This window comes from Halichoerus grypus, chromosome 8 (assembly GCF_964656455.1).
Source record: "Halichoerus grypus chromosome 8, mHalGry1.hap1.1, whole genome shotgun sequence".
In the NCBI taxonomy this organism is placed as follows: Eukaryota; Metazoa; Chordata; class Mammalia; order Carnivora; family Phocidae; genus Halichoerus; species Halichoerus grypus.
In genome coordinates this window covers 126562288-126589636 of record NC_135719.1, presented here as the reverse complement: position 1 = coordinate 126589636, position 27349 = coordinate 126562288, and the positions used below count along the sequence as shown (strand labels likewise).

The 27349-nt window shown below is 39.5% G+C and overlaps 1 long non-coding RNA gene across 1 annotated transcript; it reads right to left on the bottom strand.

Moving 5' to 3' along the window:
• Positions 1-233: 233 nt before the first annotated feature.
• Positions 234-27349, bottom strand: LOC144382797 (uncharacterized). The gene is made up of 3 exons (XR_013450199.1): positions 27304-27349; positions 12776-12881; positions 234-483 (listed from the first exon to the last, which is right to left on the bottom strand). It is a non-coding gene; the product is annotated as an uncharacterized LOC144382797 (long non-coding RNA).

Below are 27349 nucleotides of genomic sequence, written 5' to 3'. Positions count from 1 at the left end.
TGAGACCTGAAGCCATAAAACTCCTAGAAGAAAACATAGGCAGAAATTTCTTTGACATTGGCCTTGCAACATTTTTTTAGATATGTCTCCTTGAGCAAGGGAAACAGAAGCAAACATAAACTATGGGACTACAACAAAATAAAAAGCTTTTGCACAGTGAAGGAAACCATCAACAAAATGAAAAGGCAACCTATTAAAGGGGAGAAGATATTCACAAACAAACTTTTATTATCTCACAGTTTCTGTGGGTCAAGAATTTGGAAAGAGCTTACCTGGGCAGTTGTGTCTTGTGGTCTCTCATGAGGTTGCAGTCAAAACATTTTCCGCAATTGTAGTCATTTGAAGGTTTGACTGGGGCTGGAGGGCCCATTTTCATGGTGGCTCACTCACAGGCTGTTGGCAGGAGGCTTGAGTTCCTTGCCACATAAGGCTGCTTGAGGGTCCTCACAACATGGCAGCTGGCTTCCCCCAGACTGAATGATCCTAGGAGGTGGGGAAGGAGGAAGGAAGCTGCAAAGTTTTTATAATTCACCTTCAAAAGTTATCAAGTTTCAGGTAAAATATTACTTCTGCCATGTTCTGCTCATTATAAGAGAGTCACTACGTAGAGCCTACACCCAAAGAATGGCAAATTAAGCTTCACTCTCTGAAGGGAGGAGTATCAAAGAATTTAGTGGACATATTTTAAAACCACCACAGGTAGGTATTGATTCCCTGCTCTTGACTTGACTGGCACGAGTAGCAGAACCACAGAAGATATATCAGTAAAGATGGCCAAGTAGTCCAAAGACTGCAAGGTGTTATGGGGCTAAGAAATTTCATCCCTGCTTGCTCTTTGTCCTCCTGAAACCCTATTTGGTTGGTGACAGTGGCCAGACTCTGTCCAAAATGGACTCTGACTAGCAAGTGATTTTAGTTTCAGATGACAGTGTTGGGAAAGGAGCCTGAATCTTTACCCAACAAAATAGATTTTTTAGTCTGCTACCTGCCTTAATATACTTATTTTTAACACACACATGAATAATGTTATCTCTCTAATTTTCAGGACATTCTCAAGCATTTGAGTGGCACCACATGTTACTTTGCCCAAATGAGAACTGTGGAAAAACCCAATAGTAGTCCGTATAGAATAGTATGGTATAGTATAGTGTAGGGAATAGTACAGAATAGTATAGTTTAGTATAGAATGGTACAGTGTGGTATGGGATGGTATAGAATAGAATAGTATGTGCACACTCACAGTCTAAACTTTTGCTTCCTTATAACTCCAGTGGGAGCTCCTCTGAACCCCACCCAGCCAGATTTCTAGTTTGGGTTCAGATTATTCAGATTATTAGCCAAAAGACAATGGCTACTTCTGCCTGGCTTGGGATGAAGAATCAGATGGGAACTCCCAGATGGACCACAACTGGTTCCTCAACCTAGGATGGTTTAGGGGAAAGGAAATGAAAGGAAGTTTCTTTAAAACAGTGGTTCTCAAAGTGTGCTCCCTAGACAAACAGCGACAGCACCACCTAGAAACCTGTAAGAAACACAAAGTCTCGGACCCATCCCAGACCTGCTCAGTCAGAAACTCTGGAGGTGGGGCCCAGCTGTCTTAACAAGGCTTTTAGGAGATTTTTATGCATGCTTAAATTTGAAAATCACTTCTTAGAAAAATCCTATGCCCAACTCACTGCATTTAATTTAATGGTAACTTGGTGTGAAAATGAATAAAGGAAACCTGATTTAAAGTGGAGTCAATGGGGCACCTGGGTGGCTCAGTCAGTTAATCATCTGACTCTTGATTTCAGCTCAGGTCATGACCTCAGGGTTGTGGGATTGAGCCCTGAATCAGGCTCCACACCCAATTTAAGATTCTCTCTCTCCCTCTCCCTCTGCCTCACCCCTCCACCCCATGTGCAACACTTTCTCAGTCTCTCAAAAAAAAAAAAAAATGGAGTCAAGAAGCTATGAAGGGAGAGCTCCCACACACATATCATTCATTTCAACTAACATGACCAGCAGGAAAAAGGAAGATTTCCACATGCCTCAATAACAGCAAACTGCCCACCACTTGCAGCTGAGAGAAACCATCACAACCTCAAACTCATTCTCCTCCAGTGAACTTATCTTCAAAACAACCCTCCCCAATCTCCTTCCAGAACCTAATGAAAGCTAGCCTCTCCCCCTCTCCTTTGTCTCTTTGGATGTGCCTATGGTTCACCATAGTTTGCTTGTCCTGAATTGCAATTCCCTTGCTATTCCCAAATAAACTCATCTTTGTTTAATTAAATTACCGTTTATTTAAGGTTGACATTGGTAAAGTAGTTGGCTGGACACTTTCATTTATTCTTGTTCATGCACAAACACACAATCGCAGAAACACACACAGAGAGATCAGAACACACACAGCACAATGATGCCAATAACCGCTGAGTCAGCTGCAAGAGCCCAGGTTCCTTGACTCCAGAAAATGGAAAATGTCTAGAGTTCTTTCAAGAAGAAGAGTAAGGGTGAGGGAGAAGGAAGAGGAGGAGGGGGAGGAGGAGAAAAAAATTGTGTATTTTTAAACTTGAGTCCATAAGACATCAATTCTTTCTACAATCACAGAACACAAACACCAGTGATCTTCACAGCAGCCTTAAGAAAGTTAAACATTTTAAATAATATTATGTGCCATAAAACTCAACATTATTGATGGCATTGTTCACATGTTTAAGAGAATAAACATCCCAACAGAGATATGTCTGGTACTTCAGAACTTTCTACCAAACTATAGATGGTACCCAACTTAGGATGGTTCAACTTATAATTTTTTTGACAACGAAGGTGAGAAAGTGATATGTATTCAGTAGAAACCATGCTTCAAATTTTGAATTTTGATCTTTTCCCAGGCTAGCAACACTTCCTTGTGATGCTGAGCAGTGGCCGCGAGCCGTAGCTCCCGGTCAGCCACAGGGTCCTTAGGGTTACAAGCAACAGACTGACAGCATTCTATAACCACACACCATTCTGTGTTGCACCTTCAGTTCATTGTTCAATAAATTACGTGAGATATTTGGGGAACCTGGGTGGCTCAGTCAGTTGAGCTTGTGACTTGATTTCAGCTCAGCTCATGTGAGGTCGAGCCCCGCAATGGGCTCCACGCTCAGTGGGGAGTCTGCTTCTCTCCCTCTCCTTCTGCCCCTGCCTTCTTCCCCCACCACCCTCACTCTCTCTCTCTCTCAAATAAATAAATCTTAAAAAAATTACATGAGATATTCAACACCTTGTTATAAAATAGGCATTGTGTTACATGATTTTGCCCAACTGCAGGCTAATGTAACTGTTCTGAGCACATTTAAGGCAGGCTAGGCTGAGCTATGATCTTTGGTAGGTTGGGTGGATTAAATGCATTTTCAACTTACAATATTTTGAACTTATGAAGGGTTTATTGGGATATAACCCCATCATAAGTTGAAGGATCTCTGCGGTTTTCTTTCTAACTTGTACACACCATGAAGGGAATTGTTGCCTATGCTTCCTTCTTCCAGAGGACTCAGAGCCAAATTAGCAAGTGATCATAAATCAGCCTTCAGCATAAGAGCCTCACGAGGCTATTTTTCCTACTTTTATTTCCTCTGCCTGGCATTCCTCCTTACCATCTACCTTGCTGTACCATTCATATTTTTGTCAGATATTTCAAATCCTTTTAGGAATGAGGCTGGCAATAAGAAAATACATTTAAAGTGTGTGTGGGGGGGTGGGGGGGTATAGTTTCTTTCCTCAAGCAAACTGAAAACCTGAGAGCAGAGGCAGAGTGACAGCCATCGGTCCGATGGGGCCTTCTCTGCTGAACCACAACCGAGGTGGGGTAGGCAGTGCAGTAAGGGTCAGCTTCTGAAAAAGCAGGAGCGGAGAGGGTAAGAACAGCTGTTCATGGCAGAAAAGCTCTTTGCACAAGTTGTTTCCTGAGGTTAGGAAAGGAGGCGGGGGAGGAAATTGAGGTCTGGCTTCTCTGTCTTATAAGTTGGACCTATTTCTGTCCGCAGTCTTCTCATTTTAAGATGAAATCAGCATCCACACAGGATTGGCAAACCTGATGCAGGGCACCCAGATCCCAGGCATCTCTCGCTTTACGTGTAATAATGCACAAGCTACAGATAGAGACCACCCTGATTCCACTCTGCTCAGAGTTGCCAGGGAGACAGGCCAGCAGTTTGGGGCCAGGAAATTATAGAGATAGTTAGGGGCATCTGGTGCAGGCTCATTGCAAAAGTCAGAGAATATTTACTGTTTCGATTTCCTATCTATCTAGTTTGGAACAGATCAAGGGTATTCTTAGGTAGCTACTTTGGAGGGACTTCCGTCAGCTTCAAGGCAGGCTTATTAGAAAGGAATTGGGAATCAGCCACAGAGCAGGGGCTGTGTGGAGCTGCCCATGCCACCAATCAGCAGTGCCTCCCAGGAAAATTTCCATAAATAGCTCCATCAGGACTGCAGTGTCAACCTTGACCAGTCACTTCTGAGCCCAGTTACATCCATAATGACACTTCTCCACCTTCCCCTTCCCCTCAGAACATGACAGATGAGGGGCTTCATGGAACAAGTCTCTGAGCTGTGATGGGAATCAGTCTCGCTTCATTGCAGGAAAAATATATATCCCTGAACAGCTGTGAGGAATTCTTTCATTATTCATCTGCAATCTTACCACTAGCCCTTGTTTCCTCTTTTTACAATAAAAAATGAAAACAGATTAAATGGCATATTCTGACAATGATTGCTTTTAAACACCCAGGCTGGAATAAAGGAGGTGGTAGAGAGAACATGAGAACAGAGGGTTTGTGGAGCCCTGGGCTGTGGAGACAGAGGAGAATGGCCCCTGCTGGGTGGAAGGACAAGGAAGTTTCCCAGGGTGGCCTCTCTGCCTGGTGACCACACAGGGTCAGAAAAAGGCTTCATGGTTATGTCCCACTCAAAAGTTTTTTGTTTGGAGCAATTTACAACCATCCAGTATACATACTGGGGATGCTGTGTCTAGAGGAGAAGGTAAATTTTATCAAAGGCAGAAACAGCCATGGGGCAAATAATGTGGAGACAGACACCCAAAAGCCATCTGTTCAGTGTTGTCCACATTACAGAAGGAACTACTAGGTCTACTGAGAAGATTCAGACCCTTAGGAGGGCTCCCATGAGGGGACTTACCCGCCAGAAACTCACCCTGAGGTCAGTGTAAGCAAGCTGAGAGGAGATGATGTGGGAAGGCTCAGGAATGGCTTGAGGTGATGCTGGAGTATACCACAGTTGCCTGGCTAGACGGAGGGCCTGACCAACTCATGCAATGCAGATGTGGGCACAAACCATCTCAAGAGGCATCGGGGTGGTGGTGGAGTTTGGCCATCTGGTCAGTGGCTGGAAGACCTACTCAACTAAAAGCAGAGTATCTGACCAGTGCCTAACTAGCCTTCTTATATAGTCACTCAATCAATTCAACATGGGTTTAGTGCACAGCTGCTGCCCTCATTTCTATGCTACTTAATTAATTACCACAAGCTCAGCAACCCTAAACAACATACATTCATAATCTGTAGTTTCTGTAGGTTAGAAGGCTGCACACAGGCTGGCTGAGTTCTCTGCTTAAGGATCTCATAATCCAGGTGTTGGCTGGGGCTGCAGTCTCATCAGACGCTTCACTAAGATCTGCTTTCAAGGTCCCACCGATTTTCCTTGTATTTGCCAGATGAGGGTTTCAAGTTCTTCTTTTTTTTTTTTTAAGATTTTATTTATTTCACTGAGAGAAAAAGAGCACAAGCAGGGGGAGTGGCAGGCAGAGGGAGAAGAAGGCTCCCTTCTAAGTAAGCAAGGAGCGCAATGCGGGGCTCAATCCCAGCACCCTGGGATCATGACCTGAGCTGAAGGCAGATGCTTAACCAACTGAGCCACCTAGATGCCCCAGGTTTCAGGTTCTTGCTGGAATCTACCCTCAGCTTCTAGAGAGTCCTCACTCATAGTTCCTTGCCACATGAGCTTCTCTAACCAGGTCACTTACTTCATAGCAGCCTGTTTCTTCAAAGCCAGCAAAAGGAAGAGGGAGAGGGGGAGAGAAAGGCTGCTAGCAAGATGGAGTCCTATATAATACAATCACGGATGTGACATCTCATCACCTTTGCCATATTCTATTGGTTAGAAGGAAGTCATAGTCAAGAGGAGGGGATTACATAAAGAGGCAGACACCAGGAGGCAGGGGTCATGGGAACATCTTAGAGCCTGTCTACCACATCTACTGTGAGCCAGACTCAGTTTTAGGCACCAGGCGTACAGCAGTGAACAAGTCCTATCTTAAGAAGGAAGTGGTGAGGGGCAGGGAAGGAAGGGAGGGAGGGAGAGGGGGAATCTATCTGTAAATTAAAGGTCACATGTTAGATTAAAAGATATATCTACACATCTCAATATCTGGACCTCATTTGGATTCTGATTTTTTTTTAATTTTTAAAATTTTATTGTTATGCTAATCACCATACATCATTAGTTTTTGATGTAGTGTTCCATGATTCATTGTTTGCGTATAACACCCAGTGCTCCATTCAATACGTGCCCTCTTTAATACCCATCACCAGGCTAACCCAACCCCCCACCCCGTCTGATTTTTTTTTAAAGATTTTATTTATTTATTTGAGAGAGAGAGAGAGCACAAGCAGGGGGAGCGGCAGGCAGAGGGAGAAGCAGGCTCCCCGCTGAGGAAGGAGTCTGATGTGGGGCACGATCCCAGGACCCTGGGATCATAACCTGAGCTGAAGGCAGATGCTAAACTGACTGAGCCACCCAGGCATCCCTGGATTCTGATCTTTTTAATGTAAAAAAGTCTCTGATAATTATGAAACCATTGGAAATCTGAATATTAACTGGATATTTGATGACATTAAGAAATTATTGTTAGTTTTAACTGTATAATAATTATATTTGTGGTCTTTTAATAAAGAGTCCTTAGTTTTTAGAATTTCCTATTGAAATAATAAAGAGAAAATAATATGTCTAGGAGATTTTCTTTAAAAAACTATGGGAGTGAGGGGTGCTTGAGTGGCTCAGTCAGTTAAACATCTGACTCTTGATTTCAGCTCAGGTCATGATCCCAGGGGTTGTGAGATAGAGCCCTGCATTGGGCTCTGCACTGGGCGTGGAGCCTGCTTAAGATTCTCTCCTCCTTCTCTCTCTGCCCCTTCCCGCCCACCCCAATCCCCCTGTTCTCTCTAACAAACAAACAAAAAAAACTATGGGAGTGAGAGAAGGTGGAGATATCAATGAGGTAGAATTCCCAGGGATTCATGATGGTGGGGTTGGGATGATGGGCATATGGGAGTTCATAAGCTATTCTGTCAATTTTTGTGGGTGCTCAAAATCCTGTATAACAAAAGCTTTAAAAATAAACATATTCGTATATACCCTTAATAGTAATCATAGAAATGCAAGTGAAAACCATGTGATACCACTTTGTGTCTATCAAATTGCCAGAAAATTTTTTTTTTTTTAGTGACGATATCCATTGCAAGTGAGAATGTGATAAAAAGATATTCTGATGCATTGTTGGAAGGGGGTGGGGAAGGGGTAGGATATAAATTGATATGCTCTTCAGAAAGCATTCTGATACATGTCAAGAGTCTTAAAAATGTTCATACCCTTTGATCCAATAATTCCATTTCTGGAAATGTACTCTAAAGAAATAGCCTTCAAAGTGAACAGCTTATGCACAAAGATATTTATTATAGAATGTATAATAGAGAATTCACCTTACCCAAAGAACAGTCTGGTCTTTGCCCTCAGCTTTGGGAGGTGATCCCTAGGTGCTTGGAATGTCCTGCCTGATAAGAGTGTCTTTGTTTACCTGGGGTCCTCGGCCACTAGACAGTCTAACATTGTGATTTATGATGGGGGTGTTGGGCCATGTTTGTATCCAATCTATATCTGGAGGGGCTGGAGGCTAAAGATCAGCCACACAGGCAGTCAACCATGGAACTCCAATAAAAACTTTGGACATCGAGGCTTAGGAGAGCTTCCATGGTTGGCCATACTTACTCCACACATGTTGTCACACATTATTGCTGGAAAAGTAATGCTGTCTATGACTCCATGGGAAAAGAACAACTCCATGTCTGGAACTTTCCTGAAATCTCTTCCCATGGCTGTTTTCATCTGTATCTTTTAACTGTAATAAATCATAGCCATGAATATGATAGCTACCAATGAGTTCTGTGAGTCCCTCTAGTGAATTATCAAAATTCAGGGCAGTCTTGGGAACTCCCAAACTTACAAGTGGTGTCACAAGTGAAGGTACTCTTGTAAACTGTTCCTAACTTTGCAGTTGGAATCAGAAATGAGGGCAGGGGCACCTGGGTGGCTCAGTCAGTTAAGCGTCTGACTTTTGATTTCAGCCCAGGTCATGATCTCAGGGTTGTGAAATCAAGCCCCAAGTCGGAATGCACACTGGCTATGGAGCCTGCTTAAGATTTTCTCTCTCTCTCCCTTTCCCACTGCCCCTCTCCCTCTGCCCTTCCCCCTTGCCCCGCTCTCTCTCTCTCAAAAAAAAAAAAAAAAAAGCTTAAAAAGAAATGAGGGCAGTCTTATGGATTGTGCCCCCTCTAACTTTGCACGGGTTATTTACAAAATAAAAAAAATTCCTGGGAACAACAGAATAATAGTTTAATATTAGCAGCACTATGTGTTTCACATATGCAATATTATGCAGGCATTAAATACAGCACTTATAAAGAATTTATATATTGATGGGGGGAGGCTATGTAACATGTCCAGTGCAAAATATTTGATGCATAGTATTATTACTATATGTATGTCAATATTGAAATACATGTAGAATAATGTCTAAATGAATTATACCAAAATGCCAATGAGTAGCTATTTTGGGGTGCTAAAATTAAAAAAAAATTTGTATATTTCTAAACTTTTCAAATGGTCTACAGTATGCCAATATGTATAACTTACTTTGATAATCAGAAATGTGTGTGTATGTGTGTGTGTGTGTATTTAGTTTCTAAATTTTAGCCATATTAGCAGCGATGGTTCCATAGCATAAGAAAGACAGCTCTTGATTGGACCACTCTCAAAAGCACAGACCTATGAAACTAAAGATGTCACCAAAAGGAAAGGGAGATGCAATGTAAGGAGATCTAAGCAGCTGCAGGTGTTCTGACAAGCACAAATATAGAGGGTGGAGAGAAGAAACACAGAACCAAGGACCTACAGAGCAGGAAGCATGAAGCGCAGAGAACAGTGACAGGCAGTGCTAGGGAAGAGATGTTCATGATAGTAGTTCATGTGAGTCTCTAACAGTTCATATGGCCTGGCAAACCCTTCGGATCACTTCCAGGTTAGTACTAACTAAGGCTTCAGTCCTTGATCGAGGCAAAGGGATCTTGAATTGATAGAGTGCTCAAGACACTTCCCCAAATAATGCACCTATTCTCATGGGATTCTGTTCTTCAAAATCTTGGCAGAGTGGAATGTGAACAAAAACTAATAAACAAGATGGGTTTTGGTTTAAAGAGTGTCAGAAGGCTGAAGCCAGCAATGAGTTGAAATTTGCAAAAAAAAAAGAGCCAAAAGCATCAAAAATGCCTTCTGCTTTTTAAAGTTAAGTTTAGGGCCAGTTGGAAAACAAAGATGACAGGAGCCACTGTTTAGGAATGGTGGTGATTTTTATCAGAAAGAAGGCAGAACTTCTACACCCCTAATTTACTTCCATTTTTTTCTGTCAAATAACATCTTCTACCATGAAATGGGTAACACAAATGTTGATAAGAGTGAATTAAAGCCCTGAGTGAAGAGATTATAAAAAGTGCACCTGTTCCCTAGCTACTCTAATGAATTAAAGTTGCTTACCTCAATGAATTACTTTCCAGGATGCTGATAACCCTTGCAAATGGGATTGCTAAATTATTGTCAGGGATCTTAGAGGCAGCCAGGAGAATAGAAGATTCTAGAAGATGGAGGTTGGGGCTTTTATAACAAACTGCAGCCTAGATATAATGCATTACATTTCACTAAGCATTTTCACACAAATTCTTGTTTGTTCTTTGCAATAAACAGTATGGTTGGATCAAATTAGAGAATAAATGCTAAATGGTAAAGCCCCAAACAGAGGTTTGGACTTATAGTAGGATAGATACAATTATTCCATCCATCTTATAGATGAAGACATTAAGATTCAAATAGACTTGCCCAAGGTCCCATTACTAGTTCATTTTGCAAATACAGGGGCTTATTATTGACATCCATGTAAGAGTTTTAAATTCTAAATAACCTCCAAAAGCACTCAGAAAACAAAATGGCAAACACTAGGATGTTATATGGATTCACTTACAAAACACACACACTTGACATCATTTCTATCTTTGCCATGATTATTAGACTCTTGGATATGGTATATCTGTAATTCAGCAAAGGATTTCCAAATCCCCTCCCATCTGGCACAATGTTGGGCTGTTCCTTAATGGATGGAACAAGGATGTCAGAAGAGGTGCCAACCAGGAAACCCGGAAAATTGTGTTCATGGAGCTAGAACCTGAGTCAGGATAGGCTGGGTCAGAGCCTGGTAACTCTTAAAATTTGTATCTCATTTTTCTTATAGTTATATTGCTATAAGCAATAGACTCTTCATCCATTGATGGGAAACAGTGGACTTTCCTGGGAAAGTATCAGTGAACTCGAAGAACTGACAGGAAGGAGGAGTGGCAGGGCAAGGATGGGCAGGACTTAGCCGGCTAGAAGAACGGTCTTGTCAGGGCACTCCCCCTGGAATGTGTGCATTTGATGTTGTCTCTTGCTGTTGGAGGCTGTCCTAACACCAATCTACTCAAGATTAGAAGTTTGGGACAGTGAATCCTGCTGCTTTTTATTTTAAAAGCGTTATTTTAAAATAAGTCCAAGGGATGTCTTCTGAAGCCAGCAAAATGAGTCTTTGGCTAAGTGGACACAAGTACAGAAAATGGAAGTGGATGTTTCCCACTTATTTCTGAGGTGAAGGGTGGGGGATTGGGCAGGGACAGGGAGGCTACTCAAGGAGTTTGAAAGGGGAAGGGCCACTGGCATGCTTCTAAGCCAGAGCCTTTGATGAATAACCAAATATAAGGGTTAAATCTAAAGGGACTTAACAGGATTGTGAATAGCAGAGAATCAGCAGATGGGAACCAAGTGGAAACTGGGTCTAAGTGAAAGAAGTGGGAGCATATGGAGAGGATACTAGGGTAATGGCCATGAGCACCATAACAGATTTCGGTTAATGTAAGGAAATGCCTTCTAAGAGCTGAGCTTTCTGACAATGGATGAACAATATTGGTAGGCAACAGCATTCAGGCAGCCATTGAGTTTACCGGGAAAATTGTAACAAATTCACACATCAGATGGGGAATAGGACTGGACCACAGATTTAAGTCCCTGTTAGTTCTGAATTTCTGTGATTCTATTGCAAAACAGTAAATACATAGCCTTCTTTTGACTGCAAGCATAGCATCCATCATGTTAGGGAACATCAATCCATTATGTAACCCAGAAATTAAAGTTCAGTAAAACTGCTACTAAGCTGCCATGTTGATAGTTAGCCAAGCTCCTGACACAAGAGTTCAAAGACACTGAAGTCTTGTTTTTTTCTTGATGCCCATGGAGAGTTTACAATCACCTGGCTGTGGGTTGCAGCCCTCTGGATGGAAAGCATGTCTGAGTCAGTGCCTCTGTCAGGAGACAGATGGAAGCTGGCCACATGACCCCTGGTCCCACATCCATTCCACCAAATGGAGAGACATGACAAGCCTTTTATTTTCAGGACAGAACACCATTGATTATTCCCTGTTAATGCTTCCCTGTCGATGGCGGGCAGGGACTAGAGGGAAATGGAAGGATGTGATATCCGGGCCCCCCAAAGGGAAAATCAATGATATGGTTTGTATTTCATCCTAGGATAACCTCTTTCTCTGAATGCCAACCCACAGGCCACTGTTTCTCTCCCCACCAACTCCTCCAGACATTGTCACATCCTCTTACACTCACCAAAGGACGGGGAGGGAGAAGAGAGGACAGGAGAGAAGGACCAGGTGCTCAGAATTATTAAACTCTGCTTTCATTCTCTTTCAGGAATTTACAGTCACTAACAGGCTACAGGATGCACAGAGACTTCCTCAGCAGGTTCAGATCAGAGGGGAAGAGCCTACTAAGTCAGCCAAAGAAACCCTTGTCTGACTTATTACAGATGCATCCAGCAGTCAGCTCATCTCAAAGGATGACCTTGGAAAACCGACAACCTAGAAACTGCATGCCCCCTGGCACAATGCTGAAAGTTACAAGTTCAGAGAAAGAGGCAAAGACTTGTATTGCAGGGAGGTGAGAGGCAGGAAGCAACCTTTCTTTGTGTACACACACACACACACACACACAAATCAAACACCGAAAGTGTTTATGCTCCTCGCTCCCCAAAAGGAGCCCAACATTTGAAACAAAATGCTTGAGGATCTTGGATTTAACAGAAAGGGGAATTTTTGTTCCCTCTGGGGTCTCAGGATAAAGTTAAAGCAATACTACTTTATTGTCTTAGAAGTGGGGATGCAACCAGTAATATCCTGATACCTAGAGCTATACTCACCTTTTGGTTCCAGACAGGGCATTTTATTAGCATTTAACCTCCTCAGTATTGCAGCCCCATAGACCCACAAAGTGGTGTTGCTTCTGGAAAGCTCTAGGATTATCTATTGCTGTTTTTCCCCTTCACGTAGGAGTTACCCCAGGAGAAGTGAACTGACTTTTCTCTACTTACCTTACTCCCTGGGGCCGAGAATCATGAGCTGAGCTCTCTGCCTGGGAACGGCTGGACCAGGTGACCTCCAGTGGGCTTTTCAACTCTCTGATTCCGTGTCAGGTCCCTGTGGTACAGACCAGAGTGGTGGGACAGAGGGTCTGTTTTCTGCTTGTAGGGAGAATGGAGCAGCTCGTGTTTTGCATACCTACACAATGTGGATAACCAATTCCACTAGAGTTGTAGCAGTGCATTGCTATATGTATAGGATTGTATGTGTTAAAAACATGAGCTAAAAAAGAAAAAATAAACAAATACATAAAACAAAACAAACAAAACATGAGCTACTTTTTCATAACTTAGAGGAAAAGCTTGTATCCTAGCAGAAACAGGATTAATTCTGTTACTCGTTTCACAAATGACTTATAAACTATGCTACCAGTGAGGCTGGGGAACGTGAACATCCTAGAAGAGTCTTGAGGCAGTGTCTCTATACATTCTTCTCCCCATGAGGGATCTGCTTCATGCCTTGGACTCTACCCCCCTCAGCTGGTCACAGTCATTTGCACCTGGGTCCTTGTCCCCGGCTCCTCTGGGGCTCCATCAGCCTCACTTCCCTGCCACCAGGGCTCATTCCTCTACTCCACATTGATCAGACAAGTGCCCAGGACCTTTGAGTTTGGGGGGAGGGGTGGTAAAGACATCTTTGAGCAGTCAATTAGTCCCATACCAGGGATATCCTGCAGGGAGAGACATATCCTCATCAGAACAGATACTGGCCAGAAGACTCAGGGGCAGGGTCCCACTGCGGCCTTTGCTGTGGAAGTTCCTTTTCAAACAATGTGGCAAATTATGTATGGCCCCATGGCCTATTCTGAAAGGAAATGCCAGGAGTCCTCAAGGATCCCCAAACCACAGGGAGGGAGGACACTTCAGAGAGCCTAGGAGCGAGGGCCTTGTCCAGTACTTCGTGCCCAGGTCCTGAGCTTAATGGGGAAATGAGATCGATACATGCCCTGCTCTGGGCTCTCAGACATACCCCTCAGACACACAAAAACACCTATGTTCACATACATTTTTGTTTGATTGTTTTGTGTTGTTTTTATTGAATACAACATACTTCCAGAGAAATGCACAGTCATAAATATACAGCTCAACGAATCTTCATAAAGAGAACATACCCACTAAACAAAGGCAAGAAGATTACCAAAACTTCCAGGGGCCCTCTGTCTCCTTCAGTTAATCACTCACACCTACAGGCAAGCATGCTCCTTACTTCTAACAGCAAATTTCATTTTGCTTGTTCTTAACCTCATATAAATGGAATCACACAATATGTTCTCATGTATCCAGCTGCTTTGCTCAACCTTATGTTTCTGAGATTCATCCATGTTGTTGCATGTGGTTTGTTAATCCTCATTTCTATACAGCATTCCATTGTATGCATATATCACAATTTATGAATTCATTCTGTTGATGGACAGTTGTATATTTTTAGTTTGGTCTGCTGTGTATAGAGCTGCTATGTGCACTTATTTTGGTGCACAGAGGTTTACATTTCTATTGAATATATACCTAAGAGTGAAACTGCTAGGTGGTTGGGTTTGCACCTGTTCAGCTTTAAAGGATAGTGTCAAATAACTTTCCGAGGCGGCTGTACCAATGTACATCTTGCCAGGTTTAGGGGAGTACCTGTTGCTCCACATCCTTACCAGTACTTGGTTTGGTCAATCTTTTTAATTTTCAGCCATTCTGTTGAGTGTGTCATGGTATGGCATTGTGGTTTCAATCTGCAGTTCACAAATGACTAATGACATTTAACACTTTGTCATATATTTATCGGCCATTTGGATATCCTCTTCTGTGATGTTTTGTCCAAGTCATTTCCCCATTATTCTGTTGGATTATCTGTTTGTTTTGATTGATTTGTAGCAGTTTTAAAAACAGATTCTGGAGGCAAGTCCCTTGTCAGATCTTTGCATTGCAGGTATAATCTCCTACCCGTGGCTGGCTTTTTTATTCTCAATGGGGTCTTTTGACTTTAATGTAATCCAATGCATCAATCTTTATCTTTCTGGGTAAGACTTTTTATATTTCAAGAAATCTTACCCTACTTCAAGGTATCAGAGATATTTTCCTTTTTTTTTCTGGATGTTTTATTGTTTTACCTTTTCACTTTTATTTTTTAAAAAAGATTATTTATTTATTTGAGAGCGAGGAAGAGAGCAGGGTGGAGGGGCAGAAAGAGAGGGAGAGAGAGTCTTAAGCAGACTCCGTACTGAGCACGGAGCCTGATTCGGGGCTTGATCTCACGACCCTGAGATCACACTCTCAGCCAAAACCAAGTCGGTTGCTTAACCAACCGCACCACCCAGGCACCCCACCCTTTCCCCTTTATGATGCAATCTTTATGGAACTGGTTTCATTTAAGTAGTGAAAATAGGGATTAAGATTTATATTGCAAATGAATATCCAACTGAGTAAGCACCATTTACTGAAAAGGTCATCTACTCCTTACTGCATAATCGAGTCACCTTTGTCCTTAGCCAAATGACTCTATGTGTATGTGTATGAATCTGCTTCTGATCTATTTTGTGCCATTGGTGTATCTGTCTATGTCTGCACCAATAATATGACATAGTACTATAGCTTTATAAGAAATCTTGATACCTAGTGGTGTAAGTCTTCCAGCTTTGTTCCTTCAAGAATGTCTGCTCTATTCTTGGTCTTTAACGTTTTTTTTCTTTTTTCTTTTTTTTTTTTTAAGTAACCTCTATGCCCAATGTGGGGCTTGAACTCACCACCCCAAGATCAAGAGTCCCATGCTCTACTAACTGAGCCAGCCAGGTGCCCTGGTCTTTAACCTTTTTACATAAATGTTACAACTAGCTTGTTAGTTGCACCCCCCCCCCGCTACCCCAAAAGAAACCCAAAATGCTGTGATTTTGACTGGGATTGCATTCCTTCTATAGACTAATTTGGAAGGAATTGACATTTGAGCTTTTCAATTCATGAACACAGCAAATCTCTCCATTTATTTAGGTCTTTTTAATTTTCTCTCAATAATGTTTTCTCTGTGTAGGCCTTACACATCTTTCATTAGATATATTCTCAGGTGTTTTATAGCTTTAATGCTATTGTAAATGGTATTTTAAAATTTTATTCTGTTTATTGTTTATTCATATTCTGTTCACAGTATTTACAGAATACAGTATTATAGTATATATATATATATATATATAGTAATATATATACCTTGAATTTGGGGACTTTGCTATATTTATATATTTCTAATACTCCTAATAAACAGATTCTTCAGGATTTTCTACCTAAACAATCATATCATCTGTAAATAAAGACAGTTTATCTTCTCCTGTTTTCCCAAGTGGCTATACCATTTTACATTCCCAACAGCAATTTATGAAAGCTCCAATTTCTTGACATCCTTGTCACCACTTGTTATTGTCTGTATTTTTTTAAGGATTTTTTTTTTTTTAAGTAATCTCTATACTCAATGTGTGGCTCAAATTTATAACCCTGAGATTAAATATTGCATGCTCCACTGACCAAGCCAGACAGGCATCCCTGTATTTTTTCTTGTTTTTTTCAGTTTCCTTTTTTTTTTTTTTTTTTAGTTTAAGGGTAGAATGTAATGATTCATCAGTTGTGTATACACCCAGTGCTCATTACATCAAGTGCCCTCCTTAATGCCCATCACCCAGTTACCCCATCCCCCCACTCTCCTCCCCTCCAGCAACCCTAAGTTTGTTTCCTAGAGTTAATAGTCTCTTATGGTTCTATTATTGTCTTCTTTGTGGCTGTGAAGTAGTATTTCATTGTGATTTTGATTTGCATTTCCCTAATGAGTAAGGACGTTGAACATCTTTTCATGTGCTTATTGGCCATCTGTATCTCTTCTTTGGAGAAATGTTTATTCAAATCCTTTGCCTACATTTTTAAAAAGATTTATTTAAGAGAGGCAGCGCGCACGCACGTACATATGCATGCATGCATGCGTGCATGCGTGTGCGCGCAGTCAGGAAGAGGGGCAGAGAAAGACGGAGAGAGAGAATCCTCAAGCAGATGCCCCGCTGAGGGCAAAGACTGACATGAGGCTGGATCCCAGGATCCGAAGATCATGACCTGAGCCAAAATTAAAGAGTTGTATGCTTAACTGGCTGAGCCACCCAGGCGCTCCTCCCTCTGCCTATTTTTTAGTTGGGTTGTTTATCTTTTTGTTGTTTAGTTCTAAAAATTATTCATATATTCTGGATATTAGACTCTTATCAGGTATATGAGTTACAAATATTTTCTCCTACTCTGTGGGTTGTTTTTTCTTTTTCTTGTTACGGTCTTTTGAAGCACAAAAGTTTACATTTTTGATGAAGTTCAGTTTATCTATTTTTATTTTGGTTGCTTGTGCTTTTGGTGTCATAAGTAAGAAATCATTGCCTAATGAAAGATCATGAAGATTTATACTTGTATTTTCTCCTAATAGTTTTATATTTTAGTTCTTACATTTAGGTTTTTTATCCATTTTAAATTTTTGCATGTGGAATATGAAGAGATCCAACTTCATTTTCTTGCATGTAGATATCCAGCTGTCCCAGAACCACCTGTTGAAAACACTGCTTGATTTTGTAATATTAAGCCAACATTTTATTCCTGAAATAAATTACATCATTGGACTCTACTTACTAATACTCTGTTTAGGGTATTTGTTAAGTATGCTCAAGAGAGGTATTGGTCTATAATTTTCATTTCTTATAATGTACTTGTCACCCTTTGGCATTAAAATTATGGTGGCCTCAACATGAGTTGGGAATTGTTTGTTCTTTTTCTATGATTTGAAAGAGTTTGTGTAAGATTAGTTTCATTCCATTAAATGTTTAGAAGAATTTGCTTAGTGAAGAAATCTGGACCTGGAGATTTCTTTATGGGAAAGTTTTAGTTACAGATTCAATTTCTTAGCTATAAAACATTCAGATTTTCAATTTCCTCTTCAGCTGGGAAACTGTTTTCATAGAAATTCCATTTCATGTAGATTTTCAGATTTATTGGTATAAAGTTCTTCATAATATCTACTTAGAATATTGGTAACTTGTACCTTTTTTCTTATTTTTTTTCATCTAGTAGTTTTTTTCTTGCTAGCAGTTTATCAATTTTATTAGTCTTTTCAAAAAACCCAGCTCTAGATTTGATTTTTCTTATATACTCTTTTCTTTTTCATTAAGTTCTGCTATTACCTTTATTATTTTCTTTACTCTTCCATTTTCAGATTTAATTTCCTATTCTTTCTCTACTTTTTCAGATAGAAACTTAGATTGATTTTTAGCCTTTCTTTTCTTTTATTATATGCAGATTTAAAGAAACAAATTTCCCTTTAAGTATAGCTTTAGCTTTGCTCTTCAAGTTTTGATATATCATTATTTTTATTATAATTTAGTTCAAAATATTGCCAATGTGATTTTTTTTGAATTATTGGTTATATGGAAGTATATTGCTTAATTTCCAAATATTTGAGGAGTTTCTGGTTATCTTTTTGTTATTGATTTCTACCTTAATCCCACTTTGGTCAGAGAACATATTTTGGATGATTTCACTCGTTGGAATGTGTTGGGACTTGTTTTAAGGACTAGCATATGGCAAATTTTGGTAAATGTTCCACAGGCACTTGGAAAGAACACATATCCTGACAATGCTGGTTGTAGTATGCTATGTGCATCAGTTAGATTAAAGGTATTACTTATGTTTAAATCTTCCATATTGTTAATGATTTTTTCACTGTATTATCAATTAGTTACAGTTCTGTATTTTTGCTGTTTTGAAACTATAGAACTAGGTGCATCAAAATACAAAATTATTATGCCTTCCTGGTAGATTTTTTTATTTTTAGGAACTGTCCTTCTGTATCTTTAGTAATGCTTCTTGACTTACATTTACTTTGACTGATATTGCATAGCTACATCTGCCTCCTTTAGGTTAGCCCTTGGTTGGTGTACATTTTTCCATTCTTTTACTTTCAATCTTTGTCTTTACACTTAAAAAGTGTGCCTCCTTGGGGCGCCTGGGTGGCTCAGTCGTTAAGCATCTGCCTTTGGCTCAGGTCATGATCCCAGGATCCTGTGATCGAGCCCCACATCGGGCTCCCCACATTGAGCTCCCCACATCGGGCTCCCCGCATCAGGCTCCCTGCTCAGGCTCCCTACTCAGCAGGAAGCCTGCTTCTCCCTCTCCTATTCCCCCTGCTTGTATTCCCTCTCTCACTGTCTCTCTCTGTGTCAAATAAATCTTTAAAAATAGATAAAGTGTGCCTCCTGAAAGCAATATATAGTTAGGTTTTGAAAAATATTTTTCCATGTGGTAAGCAGCCTCTTTAAGATGATCCCAAATGATCCCTGCCTTCTGTATTCGAGCCCTTATATAATCTCTTCCCCGAGTGTACACTGAAACTAACTCACCTCTAGTGAATTCTAATGATCAGCCACGTTCATAGGTCATTTTGTATGTAATACAAGTTTATCTATATGAAAAATTCCTAGGATTGTTGGGTTAAAAGATGTAATGTACCTTTGTAATTTTGATAGATATTGCCAGACTCCACAGTTTGTACTAATTTATGCAATGTGTGAAAGTGCCTATTTAACCACATGCTCACCATTATAGTGTGTTATCAAGCTTTATTATTTTTCATAGGTGAAAAATTTATCTTATTACAAGTGAGGTTCAGCATATTTTCATATGCTTAAAAGTCATTTGTATTTTCTCTTCTATGAAATGTCTGTTAATTTCTTTTGCCCATTTTTATATTGGATTGCTGATCTATTTCTTTTTTATTTGAGGGGATCCTTTTACATTAGATAAATTAGCCCTTATCTTGATGGAGTTAAACATATCTCACTCAGGTTCTCATTTGCATTTGCTTATGATGCTACTGTCATGAAGAAATTCTTTATCTCTACAAAGTCTCATCTAGCAATCATTTCTTTTAAAGCTTTTGGGTTTTGTGGCAGACTCAGAAAGGCCTTCCCCACTCTTAAGTCATAAGAAGATTTTCCTTTTTTTTCTAGTACAGAGTTTTATTTTTTATGTTTAAGTCTTAGAACTGTCTGCAAGTTATCCGATATAGCAGTGAAGTAAATTAAGTAAGTATCCAACTTAATTTTTTTCCAGAACACTACCCAGTAATCTATCTCTACTTTCTGAATAATCTTTTTCCCATTGATTGAAAAGCCACCTTTATCATACACTCAATTCCCATATGTATTTAGATCTGTTTCTGAACTGTTCTGCTATACTGATCTGACTATTCACAAATTATTACCAGTTTTAATTGCTGTAGATTTATAAATTTTAAGTATCTATAGTTAATCTCCCTCTAACAACATCCCTTTCTTTCTTATATATTCTTGGTTTTCCATATGAACTTCAGAATCAGTTTGTGTAAATCTTTTTTAAAAATCTGATTATAGGGCGCCTGGATGGCTCAGTTGGTTAAGCGACTGCCTTCGGCTCAGGTCATGATCCTGGAGTCCCTGGATCGAGTCCCGCATCGGGCTCCCTGCTCGGCAGGGAGCCTGCTTCACCCTCTGACCCTCCCCCCTCTCATGTGCTCTCTCTCTCTCTCTCATTCTCTCTGTCTTAAATAAATAAATAAAATCTTTAAAAAAAAAAAAAATCTGATTATATTTTTATTGGATATCACATTAAATTTATAGATTAACTAGCAAGAGGTGACATCTTTAGGATGCTGATTGTTCTTATGTATGAACATGGTATGTCTTTACAATTGTTCAGGTCTTGTTTTGTGTCCCTCATTAGTATTTTAGAATTTTCAACAAATAATATTTCTTGAGTTTATTCCTAAAGATTTTATATCTTATGTTTATAAAGCAGGTCTTTTCTTTCCTTATAGCTGTAATCAGACATTGTGTATACAAAGGCTGTTGATTCTGAAAATTAATTTGGTAGCCATCTAATTTATTAAATTCTTATTTTGTTTCTAAGTTTTTGGTTAGTCCTTTTTAGTTTCTAGGCTGACAATCCAATTATCTTCAGCAAGTTATAATTTTATCCTCTCTTCTTAATTTCTTTACCTTTAATTTCTTTCTCTTGTCTAATTGTTTTGTCTATGTCCTGAAGAACAATTTTAAATAATGGTGATGATTAGTGGACATCCTTGTCTTGTTTCTGACTTTAATGAAATTGTTTCTCTAATTCTCAATTAAGCATGGTGGTGGCTTTGGATTGAGATAAATATATTTTATCATATTAAGGAAACACCCAGCTAGTCTTAATATTAAATGATCCTTGTGTTCCTAAAATAAACCTCACTTAGTCAAGGTAAATTACTCTTTTCTGGAGCAAGCCTGACTGGATTCAAATCCTAGAACCATAACTGATTAGCATTTGAGTTCAGGCAGAATACTCTCCTTTCGACTCAGTTTCCTTCTCTGAAAAATGGGGATGATAAGAATAACTATCGCATTAGGTTGTTGTGAAAATCAAAAACAAGAAGTTGAGCATCTTTCCACAGTGCTACTGTGCTACTGGTTTAATATCGTACAATTAAACCTATGATCAATTTAAAAATTATCCTGATATATAGTGTGAGGAACAGATCAAATTTGTTTTTTCATATGGCTATCCAGTTATCCCAACACCATTCATTCTGAAAATTAAAAAAAAAATTTTTAAAGTAAACTCTACCTCCAACATGGGGCTCAAACTCCCAACCCCAAGATCAAAAGTCAAATGCTCTTTTGACTGAGCCAGCCAGGTGCCCCTCCACACCATTCATTTTTATAGTCCATCTTTCCCCCCCCACTGACTTGAGACACTACCTTAATTGTATCCTGAATTTCTGTATGCAGTTGGGCCTATTTCTGAATTTTCTACTGTGTTCCATTGGTCAGTCTGTCTATTCATGTACCTGTACCACACTTTCAGTATTAAAGGCTATATGCTTTAATATCCTTTCCCTTCCAGTTTTCTTAGGCTAGTCTTGCTCATTTGGTCTTCCAAATAAACTTTATAAGCCCGAGACATTTCCACCATTTTGGTGGGTCACACAAAATCTTTCTACGAAGAATATACAGTCTCAGATTTCAAACTACTGACTAGATGATTAGTGTTACAGGACCAATTGAGTTTTCCATTTCTCCTGATTGAGTTTTGATAAATTATCTTTCTGGAAACGTGTCAGTTTTGTTTAAGCTTTCAAATTTACTGGCTAAAGTTTTTCATGGTATTACTTTACTATCTCCTAGATCTCTTCTGTATTTATAACTATGTGTCCCTTTTCTTTCCTAATATTGTTAGTGCCTTCTCCATCTTTTCTTAATGCTGTTAAAGTTTTGCTTATTTTATTTGTCATAATTTTTGTTGATTTTTCAATCATATGTTTATTTCATTTCATTAAATTTAGATCTTATCACTATTATTTTATTAATTTTGCCTTCTCTGGGTTTATTCTGTTATTCTTTTACTAACTGTAAGTAGAATGTTTAACTCATCAATTTTCAGTCCTTTCTTCTTCTCTGACTTAAACATTTCAGACCATATGTTTTCCTCAAATTACCCCTTTAGCTGCATCTCAAGAGGGTTAATGAAAATAGAATTTTCATACAATTCAGTTCTTTTTTCCAATATCTGTTAAGACTTTTTCATTGGTTCATTAGTTTAGATATGCTATGAAATTTCCAAATATGTTAGCAAATTCATTTTTTGTTACTGACTTAAATTTTTCATCATGATTACAGAGTGTGGTCTGCGTGTCTCTAACCTTTGGAATTCACTGAAGTTTGCTTTATGGCTTAAGAGTCAATTTTTGTAATGTTCAATCGGTGCTTGAAAATAATGTATAATTCTTCAAATTGTTGGGTGTGATATTCTTTTCATGTCTGCTAGACCATAAGCTTATTATACTATTTAAATATTCTGTATTCATAACAATTTCTGTCCACTTGTCATTATCAACAACTAAAGAAGACATTTTAAACTTAGTTTTGCCCATTTTTGTTTATGTATACTGAGGCTCTGTTACCAAGCTTAGTTGAAAATTAGTATGTCTTTCTGGCAAATTGAACCACTTATCAGTTATTGAGCCAACGTTTGTTATTTCGTAGAGATTATCTTTACTTTCTCTGATTATCTTCCTCTTATATTTTTTCCATCCTTTTACTTTCAGTCTTCCTGTGACTAAGTTTTGGATGTATCTCTTATAAACAGCATATAAGTGGATATTTAAAATCTAGCATTATTGACCTTATCTTTCAACTGGAGGGTCTAGTTCATTAACGCTTATAACTAATAAATTTGAATTCTTTTACCATCTTATTTTGTGCTTTTTCTCACCTTCCCAGTTTATTGTCTTTTTACCATTTCTTTTCCCCCATATTAGCTTAAATACTGTATTCTCTATATTTATTCTTTTAATGCTTGCCCCAAATATTTTAACATGTCTACTTACCTAAGGCCCCAAATTAATAAGATTCTTTAACTCCTCCTGAACAACTGAAGGGCAATAGAACACTGTAACTCTCATCACCCCTTTTCAAAATTATGTGTTTTTGTTTCCTGGTGTTTTGAAGCCTTTCTTTTATTTCTTGAAATATATTTAAAACATTTAGTTTATACTGTGTGCCAATAAGTACAATATCTAATGTGTTTGAGTCTGATTCTCCTGCATGTTGTTTCTAATGATTCTCACTCATAGTTTCTTGTTTCCTTCTTTCATTTGTGGTTTTGACCTGTGAGCTACCCATATTCTTTATAACTATCTGTGGTAGTTCTTTGATACCGTGACTTAAGTTTTGTTCCTCCTGAGAGAATTTGTGTTTGCATCTGCTAGTCATCTAAGGTTACTACTGACCTGGGTCCAGTGTAAATTAAATTCCCATTTGCAGTATTTTGGACCACACCAGTAGAATAAACTTAGGCCATAAGCCTCTATAAGGGACAACTTGTTAAACATTTTTAGGTTAAAACAAACTTTTCCTCCACCCACGGCCAAGGTCAAGAAAGGCCTTGCTGTTATTTCTGCTTGGTGGGTTTACTTAGGATTGATGCTTACGCTGTGAGTGTTGCACTTTGAGGGGCCCCACTTTGTGGGAGATCTTAGGCTAAATTCCCTGCATTGAGCAGGCCCAGCTTTATCTCCTACACTCATCACAGTCACCATGACGAAGGCCCAAGGGGGCCAGGTCTCTGCAGATACTTTCAGAGTGAATAATGGCTTTCATCTCACTTGTTGCCCAAAGTTGAGCTTTCACAGTACTTTTGACCTCCATAGGTTCTTTCATTCCTTGTTACTGTTCAGTGCATTTAGAATTTTTTTTTACCCTTGAGGATCAATGATAAAACTCACCCAAAAAGTAAAAGAATTCAGTAAGGTAGCAGGATATAAAATTAGTATACAAAAGTCAAAAGTCTTCCTATATAAGAACAATAACCAAGTAGAAGACATAATGGCAGAGAAAACCCCATTAGTAGCAACAAAGAAGATGGAATACTAGGGGATAAACTTAACAAGAAATGCATATCTATCCAAGGAAAAATTTGAAACAGTCCTGAAAAAGCACAAAAATAGACATGAACAAATGGAAATATATCCCCCACTCGTGGATAATTTGGATAACTCAACATTGTAAAGATGTCAGTTCTCCCTAAGTGAGCTAGTAAATGTAATGCAATCTCAGTTAGACATGTTGATACTAAAGTTTATATGGAAAAACAAACATGTAAGAAGAGCCAGGAAAACACTGGAGAAGAAAAATTGTCAGAGGACTAGCTCTATCAGACATTTAAACATACTATAAAGTTTCAGTTATTGAAAACAATGTGCCACTGTGCACAAGCAAATAGCCAGTGAATAGAATTGAAGGCTCAGAAACAGACCCAAGTACACATGGATCCTGGATTGAATCCTTAACCAGAAAAAGGACATTACAGGGAAAACGGGTGACACTGAACTAAGTAGGTAGTTTAGTTAATAGGATTGTGTCAATGTTAATTTCCTGGTTTTGATAATTGTACCATGGTTATGTAAGCTGTTAACATGAGAAGCTGAGAGAAGGACATATGGCGACTTTCTATACTATTTTTGCAACTTTCTTGGAAGTCTAAACTTATTTCAAACTAAAAGATTTTTTTAAAAAAAGGTTTTAAATCAAGAGCTCCAAAGAATGTGGTGAAGAGGCTCTGAGTCACACTAATGTGGAACACCAGAAAAAGGGCCATACATTACCACTGTTGGCCCAAACCACTACATTCGTTCCATTTTACAGAGTTCAGCTACATATAGCATGGTATTAATGAGACCAAAATCATGGGATCAATGCTTTGTATGGGACAGCTGCATTTATCCTATGGACACTTTCTGCAGCATTGAGATTGCAAAGATTGCAAAGTTCCCCCATCTAAAGAGTGTAGATTCATCAACACAAATTTACTGTGGCCACTGAGGGAAAAAAGCCCCAAATGCATATTTTAGAGTGGCGGCTTTGCTACTGAAGAACAGTACTAGGGATTAAGACTACCACATTGTGCATTAAATTCTACCAAGATAAGGCAGTTTAAGGGGAATAACCTCAGACTGGCATCATGATAGCACGCATGAAGAATTCAGTCAGCCATGGTGCAAACTGATTATTTCCATTTCAGCTTAAGCTACTCCTAAGCATGTCAGTAGCTCCTACAAAGAGACAGATCTGGTTGTATTTCCCAGGGAGGTGATCAAGGAGCTGGAAACCTGTTCACATCTCAGTTCCAGCTTTGTCTGCAAAATGGGCCAGTTGCAGGAGGCTTTCCAGGACTATACAGCAGAGGAATACTGTGCCAGCTCTCCTAATCAGCAAGCAAGCCAGTTTACACAGGGTCCTTCACTTTGTCTCCTGCCTACTTCTCCCTGCTCCTATATGCTGTCAGCCATACCAAAATACTTGCAGTGCCCTGTACAAACCATGCTCTTTATGCTGGGTGGCCTCATCCTCTCTTCTTCACTTAACTTCTGTTCATCCTCCAAGACCCGGTCCAGTATTTTTTAAGTCCTCCCTCTACCCAGTTTGAGTTGGGGTGCTTTACTCCTTGCCACCAAGATACCCCGGTATTCTTTCTCAAAGTTTATCATTCTACATTGTAATATTTGCTTTGTCTCTTCCTCAGAAGACCATGAATATCATGACAACAGGAATGCCCTTCCTCTTTGTACATTCAGCAGCTAGCAGGGTGCTTGACATAAAATGTGTTCTACTCACATCTACTGAGTGAAGGGACATTTATAAAGGTCAAAACCATTAAGACGGCTATCTTGCTGGCAGCTCTGTAAGATGTTTAGCAAGATGTTCAGCACAGTTCATCACTAACATTAACAATCCAAAGTACATGTCCTTCTGGCTTAGGGATCCATTTTGTATTGGCCTACAAAGGACCATATCTGTTTATTGCCATAGATTTGGAAGACTTTATTGACTTTTGCTGTGGTCACTTCCAAAACCAAGAATAGGTCATTTTAAGAAGATGCCACAGAAACTGCCGATCTTTCAGTGATGTAGGCACAAAGAAGAGATGAGCCCATTCATAGTTGCTTTGATAGAGAAACAGCTCACCAGGAGCTACAGGTAAATGGAGTAAAAGGGTGTCACAAGACACCCAGTTCCAGGCCCAGTGGCACCCAGTTTATTTCAGATATAGATGGCCACCAACAGTTCATTTATATTGTGAAAAGGGCAGCACAGGGTGTTACTAGGAACAGAAAGTCTACCACCAAACAGACTTGGAGTTTAAATGCTGGCTTACACTGATTAGCTTTGTAACTTTGAGCAAGTTAATCTCTAACTATAAGCATATTTCATTGCTTTAAAACAGATATAAATTTACCTACCTTAGAGTTGTTGAAGATTGAGATGCTGTTGACAAATGGCATATAATAATAAGCACTCCGTTTAGTCATTATTACTGTCATTAGGGGCTCTGGAAAGGGTCAGACTGGTTTCATACAGAGTGTATGTAAGGACCTTAGGCAGCGGCCACCTTCCCCAAAAGGTCCCTGAGGAAGACTGGCTTAGTGAGTGCTTAATACACGTTTGTTGAATCAGTAAATAGGACAATGGCCCTCATGGACCTTTGTTATTCTTATCAGCTGTCCAGCACCTGAACTGTTCTTCTATGTTTGAGGATTTCATCCAACCCCAACAGAAGCTACACATTCCAGATAACCTCATTCTCACTTCCTGCAGCTCGGACATAAGCACATGAGTACTAATCAGATCCATTCATCCCAGACTCTGAAACAGAAATTAGTGATTCAGGGAAGTCAGGAACACACAGGATCCCTTCTGGTGAGGGTGGAACCCCTACATATAGTTCCAGAGGTACCATGTAATGATAGTAATAAAGTAGAAAATCAAGTTCCACCTTAGTATTAGAGCTAGGGCTTGAAACCCCAGTAAATATTCTCTAATAAAGTAAGATCCAACATGGTACCAAAGGTCAAAAATTGGTGAGGAAATGAGTCTGTCTCACCCCCTAAACCCAAACTAAACTCTTACCAGCAGCAGAAAGTAAAAAACTGAAGCGAGCACTAGATGGGGGTAG